Source organism: Bemisia tabaci, chromosome 1 (genome assembly GCF_918797505.1).
Source record: "Bemisia tabaci chromosome 1, PGI_BMITA_v3".
Taxonomy (NCBI): Eukaryota; Metazoa; Arthropoda; class Insecta; order Hemiptera; family Aleyrodidae; genus Bemisia; species Bemisia tabaci.
Genome location: NC_092793.1, coordinates 48,314,564 through 48,325,016, shown reverse-complemented (window position 1 = coordinate 48,325,016; position 10,453 = coordinate 48,314,564). Strand labels below are relative to the sequence as shown.

Genomic DNA, 10,453 nt, shown 5'->3' with positions numbered 1-10,453 from the left:
CATCAAAACGATCAATGTTGCAGTTTGATGGTTCATTTTATAGCTATGGAGTTCCTTTAACACCCTGTGTTGACAGATTCTTCAAAAACATCACACTGTTGCCAAAAATTACAAAAAAAGGCTATAGTTCCTTATTGCAAAATGAAGAATCCGGGGAAGCTCATTTTGCAATTAGGAACTATAGATTGTTTTAGCACTGACTGCATACAGGAGACGACCCTGGTGTCACTATTACACACTGGAGGGTTCACCCCAACAGAGAAAACACCCCTTCCTTCCATCATACGAAGAAGGGGTGGAGGTGCATTGTCCCTGCGGAAAGATATTCTACAAAAAACAGGGCGTGCCAAAATACCTACCGACTTGCTAATATTTCGAGAATGGTGGCAAATATTGACATGCAATTTGGACGGGAGGGTTCATAGATTTGATTGACATGAATCGATCAAAAAATGAAAGCATGAATCGATCGACACCGACTCGATCGACAAATTATTGAAAAACCGGTGTCATGATTCCGACATGACCGACATGAATCGATCGAAAAGTTGGGACGTGAACCGATTGACGTGATTTGATCGGCACTGATTCGATTGATGACCGTGAATCGATCAAAAACCTGCGAATCGATCGACAAATCTGTGAATCGATTGACAACCCCGTGATTTGTTCGAAAAATCCGTGAATTGATCGATAAACCCTTGAATAGGTCAACAAACCCGTGAATCGTGAACTTTTGAAAATTCGAAAATCCAAGATGAGGTATGTGGCCGAAAATGCTATCTCGGCTCCTGTTCGATCGATCATGCTGATTTTTGGTATCCGGAGGTATTTTTCGACGGGAAACTCGAATTTCTGGTCAAATTTTGAAAATTCGAAAATCCAAGATGGCGGATGTGGCCTAAAATGCTATCTCGGCTCCTGCTCGATCGATGTTGCTGATTTTTGGTATCAGGAGGTATTTTTGGACGGGAAACTCGAATTTCTGGTCAAATTTTGAAAATTCGAAAATCCAAGATGGCAGATGTGGCCTAAAATGCTATCTCGGCTCCTGCTCGATCGATGTTGCTGATTTTTGGTATCAGGGGGTATTTTTGGACGGGAAACTCGAATTTCTGGTCAAATTTTGAAAATTCGAAAATCCAAGATTGTGGATGTGACCGAAAATGACCTTATACTTGAGTAATTATCCCCTGGGGGATCTTTCATTCCTCGGACACGCATTTAAAGGGGAGCTCAGAAGACGCAACCTCAAACTTGTTTTTCGTGGATTGAAATGCGAAAAATATCGGAGAAAATTATTGTGGCTTATGCGTAGTAAATACTTCAAAAAACGCAAAAATAAAAAATGACTGAACAAGCTCAATGTCAAGATTTGTAAAAATTTCAATTTTTCGAAACTCGGCTAGGAATTTGAGTTCCCCGTCCAAAAATACCCCCTATACATCCAAGATTCACCACGATAGGTCGAGCAGCCCGAGATAGCATTTTAGGCCACATCCGCCATCTTGGATTTTCGAATTTTCAAAATTTTGACCAGAAATTCGAGTTTCCCGTCCAAAAATCCCTAAGAGCACAGTTACACAATGGAATGTTTTTAAAATGTTTCAAATTATGTCAATCTCGGATCAGTCATTGACATATGTTTCCAACACATTTTCAAAACGAATACATGAAATGGGCAAGTTGGCCGTGTCTTTGAAACATATTGAAAACAAATCGAAAATGTTTCTAATTGTGGTCATTCAAACTTCTTTAAAAATAAGTTGGAAACGTTTCAAACTTATTTCAAAAAAGCATAAATAACCCACCCAAAAAATGTGTAAGAATTGTGTCAGCTATGTGTTGTCAATATATTGCAGTCCGTTCAATAAACTACATCTGAAAGGTTTCAAAAACATTTCAAAACCATTGCCACAGCTAAGCCTATGATTGAAACATATTTACGGAACATTTCTGCCAAAATTTATATGAAAATCAATGAACCTATATTGACACCAATCAGAAGAAAATTGTAATTGTGTCAATTTTTTTTAACGACCCAGGCACAGATTCATATTAGATTTGTGCACGATATGTTGTGAAAGGAGATCAACTAAATATTTTGGAAACATTTCTAACACATATTTAAAACGTTGCTGCAGAAATTCTTGGAAGTTCGAAGTTTCTGAGAAATAAACCTGAAATATTTCTGACACAATTTGGCAACGTTTCCAAGATCCTTCAAAAACATGTTTCAGAAACAACTGGCAGATATTTCGTATTTTTAATCTGATAAGGTACAGCTATATGTCAAATCTATGTATGAAACGTGACGGAATGGTATTTGAAACGCCTTCAGATGTTCGTGTACGGATTTCCCTCATTGCTCTCGAATTGAAATACTCGTATCACTCTCATTTAATTGATCCGCGGCGATCGTATGTCATAACCATTTAAAAAATTAATTTAAACGCATTTATTTCAGAAATGTGTCAGGAATCAGTTTAACAAAACAGTGCCTTGATTGTCATTAAAACCTGGTGAACACAAGTTGAAAACATTTCTCAGACCTTTCTAAAAATTTTCCTAGTTCAAACTGAACCCACTAGAGCGTTGACGGTTCATTTTCCGATCTTACGAAATTTTGGTTTATTTTTTCGTCTCAAGGTTTACTTTTTAGCTATTTAATTTATCAGAGTTAAAAACGGTTTTAAATTCTTGGTATGCATCACATTTATCTCCATAAGAGTTTATAAGTAGTTATGGATGATTATCTAAAATATTGAAACCATACATCATGCTTTGCGTATACTTTTCTAAAGTGAGGACGTCCTAATCCCTCTGATAGTTTAATACTGATGGAGTGAACCCATAGTTCCATACTCTCCTTAGGCATGGTCTGTAATCAGGCCGCCCAGGCACTTGATTTGATAGCTATAATGCCTCCACGACATTTGCTAAAACAGATGTCTGAAAATTTTTTTACGGTCAAGAAGAAGTGATATGCGGATATATTCAACACAGAGTGGGCTCGTGTTTAACACTACATGGACTGTAGTGATTACACCGAAAATGTGTCATAAAAATTTAGAAAATCAGAGGAAAATCTGAGTTAAAGGCTCATTGTTTTACAAATGTGTCGGAAATGTGTCAAAAATGCACTGCCAACGGAGACCTTCGCCCATTGTGTCATTGAAATATGTAAAAAAATGAATTCGAAACATTTCAGTGACACAATCTGCAAATGTTTCACAGACAAATAAAATGTGGTGACATGGGAATATGTTGAACACAGAGTGGCTTCGTGTTTGACACTTCATTCGGGTTTTTAAAGTGTGACGTGAAACATTTCAGAAATGAGGCTTGGTGTCATTGACACGTTTTAAAAACATCTCAAAAACTAGGTGTGCTATTAGGGTACCCCCTGATACCAAAAATCAGCAACATCGATCGAGCAGGAGCTGAGATAGCATTTTAGACCACATCCGCCATCTTGGATTTTCGAATTTTCAAAATTTGACCAGAAATTCGAGTTTCCCGTCCAAAAATACCCCCTGATACCAAATATCAGCAACATCGATCGAGCAGGAGCCGAGATAGCATTTTAGGCCACATCTGCCATCTTGGATTTTCGAATTTTCAAACTTTGACCAGAAATTCGAGTTTCCCGTCGAAAAATACCTCCGGATACCAAAAATCAGCAAGATCCATCGAACAGGAGTCGAGATAGCATTTTAGGCCACATCCGCCATCTTGGATTTTCGAATTTTCAAAATTTGACCAGAAATTCGAGTTTCCCGTCGAAAAATACCTCCGGATACCAAAAATCAACAAGATCGGTCGAACAGGAGCCGAGAATGCCGAGATAGCATTTTGCCGATTGCCTATAGTTCCGAATTGCAAAATGGGAAATCCGAGTTTCGCATTACGCAATAGGGAACCATAGTATAGGTCCCAATTGCAAAATGAACCTCGCGTGATCCTGCGACGGCAAATTTTTGCGGGGTCGCTGAAGCGGGATAAAAATCGTTTTTGAGGATTTTCTTTTTCTCAATAGTAAGTAAATACCCTCCTGATACGAAATTCATCATAAAAAAAAATCGAAAATTTGTCCCTAGTTCCTTATTGCATAAAGCTGTCCAATTAATTATCATCAAAGCCATCTTGACTCCTTCACGCTTCCAAATTTCCCTTCAAATTTCACAAAGCTACGGCTGAGCTTCGAGGACGCTTTAAGGTGATTCGATGGACGCCATATTTTGAGTCAGAACGGCATGCGATAGATCGCATCAACTGATATCGAAAATGCACTCGAATGCGATATTTTCTCTCTAAAAAAACCACGCCTTAATTACGTTGAATTTCTTTGTTAAAATTGGTAAGGGAGTGCTTTAGTCTCCTGACAACAGAATTGCGATCTCAAAATAGGAAAAAAATGACGAGTGGCTGAAATATTGGAGCCAATTGATGTGATATATCGCATGCTGTTCTGACACAAAATATGGTGTTCATCGAATAACCTTAATAAACTCCTCGATATCCCGTGAAACCATGCTTATTTTACAAATATTAAGGAAAACTAAAATGGGCAACTAGACAAGGTCTGAAGCAAAAGAAATGTTATATCAGGGGCTTTAAGGACAAAGCACATAAGTGTAGTTTTTGCTCTTTCAAGAAATATGTGTTTAAAGTTTCAAAATTACATAGAGCCTTAAAGCGGAAAGAAAGTTTAAACTCACTTTTGATGCTTTAAAGTTGAACTTTAGTTGTTAATTTTTCACAAAATGTACTTTTAAACTAGTTTTAGTTGAGTTCATGAATATCTCAATTTTTCCAAAAACTGCACCTAGGAGCTTTGTCTTCCAAGCTTTTCATATGTTTTCTCTTTAAAAATTTACATAGAAAACAATGCACACAACGGAAAGTTTTGAAGTCAACTCTTGAACGAGATATTAGGAAGTACTTTCAAAACAGATCAAAAGGAGGCTAGATCATACAAATGACGTCATTCGCATGTTTGTCATTTGACCAATCTAAATAGAAAACTTTATATCTTGTTCAGGGGTTGATTTTCAGAATTCTGTCATGTGATTTGTTTTCTTTGTGGAATTCTGAAGAAAAAACATGTAGCGTTGTGCTTTAATTCATACCTTGTCTAGACGCCCATAGGAAAGAAAACATAGTTTGCAAAAACTCAACATCTATTCATGGTTACCAATGTATGGAAGGATATTCTGTCAACAAATTTGGATTCGCATTTATAATCTTCAACAGGTGAGAAAAAAAGTTCCGCTGTCAAAACTGTATAAAAACACCAGACGACCGGACCGTGTGTCCGTCACAGTAAGTCGTCATTTGGACATTTGAAATGCGACAGAAAATTAGCAACGTTGCAAAGTGAGTTGCGTGGGTTTGCAGTTTCGCAGAAGATGGGCTCGGATATCGGGGATTGTTGTTTCGTTTAGATAGAAACAGGTCGTCCTCAAGCACGGCACGAAGTCGGAGTCAAGACCAGGTGTCTCATTTCGCCTTCAATTTTGATGATACTTCAAGCACATCCATAAAGCACGTTTAGTGGTATAAGCGCCGTACGAATTTGAGAGCCTTGTTCTGTTCTGCCGTGCTAAGGAAGAGCGTCGTATGAGCCTTCAGGCGCTGCCAAATTTTCTCTGGCAAATCACTAATTTTCAGGAAAATTTTTGAATATTTTTCTGCCAATTTCTCAGATAAGTTTGTCAGTAATTTGATCTAAAGTGACTGAAAATTTTAAGAAAAAATATTCATAATTTTCCTCAAAAATAAGCATTTTATCGGAGGCATTTTGAAAACTCTCGAATGTTCATGCGGCGTTTTTCCTTAGCAAGGCGTTGTTGTCATATTTTGATTTTTCACATCTCAATGGTATTGTTTCGCGAGTGTCTTATTGTCTTGATAGCGTCTAGAAATTGACAATTTCTAGGAAAGTTTACCCATATATCGAGATAGTTGTTTTGTTTTGATCGAGAGACGTCATACCTATAATTGCCGGCGTTTTTGCAAACTTCAGAAATTATTCATTTCCAACAGTTTTCACAAGGGCGCATAATGCAAAGTATGATTTGAAATGTAGACGCGGTTTTCTGCAGAGTATTCATAGCGCTCAGCCTGAAGGACTGAAAATTTTTTCTCCCAGACCTCATATCGATCCTCTAGCAGTACTGAACAACTCTAGTTTCTAACTTACGGTACACTTTATCTGATATGTACTGAATCACAAATATTTTTAGTTCGAAAAGCATTCGATGCATTCATTTTATAAATAATGCATTAGTCTCAAAACAAAACTTACAGAGAAATAGTTACGAAAAAAAAACAACTTCTGCCAATAAATTCACTTCTTTCGTTGACTGTTGTCTTTGTTTTTAAGGCTTTGCATAAATGTGAGACTTATTTTATAATAGGAAATCATCCCGTTTTCTAAACTTTTTCTTATTCATCATAATATTCCTTCAATGGTGCATACTTTTTCAGGGTAGGTCTGTTTTCTTGCGTTGTCCTGTTTGCGCAGTTTGCGCACTGCAAACTTTAATATACAAATGTTTTAATTAAATATTATTTTAAAACTTCTATACTTTCTTCGAGTTTGGAATGATGACGGGATTACGGTGTTGAAATACAAAAAAGCTGTCCTAAAGCGTTTTCCCTTTTTTCCCACTGAGTGAAAGATAGCAGAAATCAAAACCTGGTTAGTGTAAAGTTATAGTCCTAAAAATTACGAGTAAACCAAATTGAACCTACGAAATTAATAATTTGCTTAAGATACAGCACATGACGTGCCAAATTGACCCCTCGAGGATTGTCAGCATTTTTAACAAAAGAAAAAAAAAGTTTAAAGATGAAATGGTATTATTGAAAATAAGTTTATACATTTACTGAAATTAACGAAATTTACTTTACTTCGTCAAAGATCCTACCTTTATTTTCTTTTCAAAGTATCCTCTTTCATCTTGTGTTCAGCGACGCATTCATTCATCCCAAGTCACCAGAAAAGTTCTTTCAAAATCTTCTCTCGCAAGAAAGTTGAAAAATGTTTCAATCACTTGTTTGATTTCGTCAGTCGATTTGAAACGCTTGCCTCTTAAGCTGTTTTTCAATTCGTGGGAACCAAAAGTCACAAGGTTCGAGGCCCGGACCGTAGAGGGGGGGGGGGGAGTTTGCATGGGAGACGATCCCATGTTGATTCATGGATTTTTTGAGTGCACTGGGTCGAGTGGAAGTGGGATTTGTTATGATAAAGAACTGAGGGGTTTGGAGCACAAGGCAAATGCGTGCAGTTTTTGAAAAAATTGAGGTATTCATGAACTTAATTTAAACACGTTTGAGAGTATATACTGTGAAAAATTCACAACTAAAATCCAACTCTAAAGCAGCAAAAAGTGACTTTAACCTACCTTTCTGCTATAAGGCTCCGTGAATTTAAAGATGGCAATTGAGAGGGAATATGTGGATCGTATTTAGCAAAAAGGAACCAGCGCGATCACAGTGTTGTAAAAATGTTGCTTCTTCGTGATTATCTGAAAAATCTCCGAGAGTATCGAATAGTTTTAGTTTCCTACCGAACAATTGTTAATTTTTAGGGAAAATATTTGTGTAAATTTTAATACTGTGCATAGAATAAGTATTTTTAAAAAAAAAGCGAGAAGTTGCACAATTTTGAAAACACTGTAAGTGCGCTGGTTCCTTTTTGCTAAGTGGGATTCATGTATCAAGTTGCTTTTCCTACAAACTTTCACTGCGACGTGCAAAATACTCGGGTTTTATTTTATAAAAAGAGAATCAACGTGCGGTATCTCTTTGAATTAACTAAATTTTCTTTACTCATTCCAACATATTCAAAGAAAATGCAAAAGAGAAAAATTATAATTTTTTCCCCCTTCCTAATTTTCCGTTTGCGAAACATCGGACATCTACAGACGTAGCGAGAGAGGCACCCTTAATTTAATTGAGCTGTCGTTTTTCGCGATGAGTTTAGTGGCTAAACTGGTTCATTTCAATGATCACCCTTTTTCCTGGTCAAAAGTTGCTGCACGGTAACGATCAACAACTGATTTGACCTGGACTCTCTTCAACATCGACGGTAAAAGTCCCGACCATATTTGTTGTTTGCGGTGTTTAAAAATCTCCGCTCCCGTTTTATTGATTTAAATGAGAACAAATCAACATCATACCCTGAAGTTTTCCCGGCAAAAAAATCCCCGCTCCTGTTTTACTGTTTTAAATTAGAGCAAATCAACAATACACCTTGAAGTTTTCTCAGTTCTGTTTCGCATCGAGAAGGTAAATCACAGAAGTTTTTCAGAATTGACGTTGAATAGTTCTCTGTTTAAAAAATTAAGTATGACAGGAAGTCTGCAAAGTCTCAAACCAAGATACTAGGTTCGGGAGTTTTCTACCATTAATAATGATGTACAAACTGAGACATAAATGGCGCCAGAACTCATTCGTTTAGGCAAAGAGATTATTCAAATTTGAGTCAACTTTTATCCCAAGATCCCCATGGAGGATAGTTTAAGTCTGAGTAAAATAATTCCAACATGGTCCCAATACAGGGCTCCTTGTCTCGTTCCTATTTGCTTCAGTGACTTTAAAAAATATTGCATGCCTCTCATTAATACTTCTTTTAAAATGCGACGTTTGAAAATATATGTTTGTGGCCCGAAACTTAATATGAATTGCCATTGACACTCCCAGTCATTTTAATGCCGTTATCAAGTTTAAAAGAAGAGACATAAAGGATCATCCTGGAATATATGATTCAGTTGAAAAACGCACGTGATGTCCGTATTACGTTTGTTATTTGCACATTTTGTGAACGTAAGGATTTCGTTAATATAAAAGTTTAGAGGTCTACTTATATGATGTACAGGAACCTATTAACTCTCGATGTTCTACCACAGTTTTATTGATTTCGTTTTATCCAAATATAACGGCAAAACACGGTGCCTCATAACTTTCAGAATATATGCATTTAAAATCAATGTGGCTCTTCAACTATAATCAATTTAGGCCTTGTCTTCACGGGACGTTCTTGGGATTTGTCCAAGGGAAAAATTTCACTTGTGAAGTTGGTAAAAATATTGAGTTAGTCAATACTAATCACAGCACCAAGCAAAGTCCTTGAGGGGTCATAAGGGCGACTCAGAGAGAAACAATATTGTTGCTTTGATTATCGGGGTAGAAGCCCAGAAGTTTCATTCGTACGATTTGAACTTGGGACAGATCCCACGAAACATTCCGTGGAGACAAGGTGCTATAGGTTAACAAAATCGATCAAACGAATAAAATTAATTTTACGTAACTCTGAAACTGCGCATGACTAATTATGTGAAATTATTGAATGGAGATAGAGACCCTCTTTAATAAAATTACAATTTCTCTTGTTTTCTTAATTGTTAAAAGATTTGATAGAAAAAAATCAATGCATAATTGCATGGATGATCTTCAGATTTTTAAAACCATGTACGAAGTGCTCCTCTCTGCATATGCTTACTGCTCTTTGCTTCTTTTGGATGCTTAAATTTCATTCTGCTGATCCAAAAACTATTGATCCTATTAAGAGGATAAAAACCATGCAAAGTTGATGTTATTGAATCAATTTAATTCAATCATAATCTTCCTTGTTGAGTACATGGAGAATAAATAATCAAAATCGGTGAAATTTAGAGGGTGCCCTGAAAAAATATTTGATTGACAACAAATAACATCAAATTGAGATTCAAAACATTTATATTCAAATAAAATACAAAACTCAATTGTTTTTCGTATAGGTAAAACTATTTACAATAAAAGAGCTTGGTCACTAGTTTTCAAGCCATACACTGCATTTCATTACCGGTATGTTTTGTGTCTTGTACAAACTAAGGGTCGAATATGAACTGAACACCGAAGATCTATGAGGCACTGAGCAATGTGCCTTGAAATTCACTTGGAGTAAAACTCAATATCAGGTGAGGACTCTAAAGGCAAAATTAAATCTATTTAATCACGAAAGCATTCCACACTGGAAAAAAAAGTTTCTTGGATGTAAAGTTCAGACTCTTAAAAAATTTGACAAGAAAAAATACTCTTGATTCAATTGGATTTTTGCTTGAATCGAGAGCCGAGCCTCTTAATTTAAGCGGATTTCTTTTTGATTCAAGCAAAAATTCCATTCAATAAGGAGTATTTTTTCATATCAAATTTTTTAAAAGTGTGGACTCTCTTAGAGTTTTTTTCTTAGTACAAGGGGAGGGAAGGAGGTAAAAAAATCCGAAATTCAGCGTTAAGTATCTTATGAACGTATCATGGCTAAGAAGTGGTTTCGGGGGAGCGACGAATTTGTCCCCTCCGGCAGAACACTGGAAAAAAAACACATTGGATCTAGAGTCCGGACTCTGAAAAACATTGACAAGAAAAAATACTCTTGATTCAATCAGAATCTAGCTTAAATCAA

General features: G+C 36.4%; 1 protein-coding gene across 1 annotated transcript in view; it reads left to right on the top strand.

Moving 5' to 3' along the window:
• The window catches only part of LOC109038906 (uncharacterized), a 155,421-nt gene that overhangs the window by 58,910 nt on the left and 86,058 nt on the right, over positions 1 to 10,453 (top strand). The gene's annotated exons all lie outside the window — the stretch shown is intronic.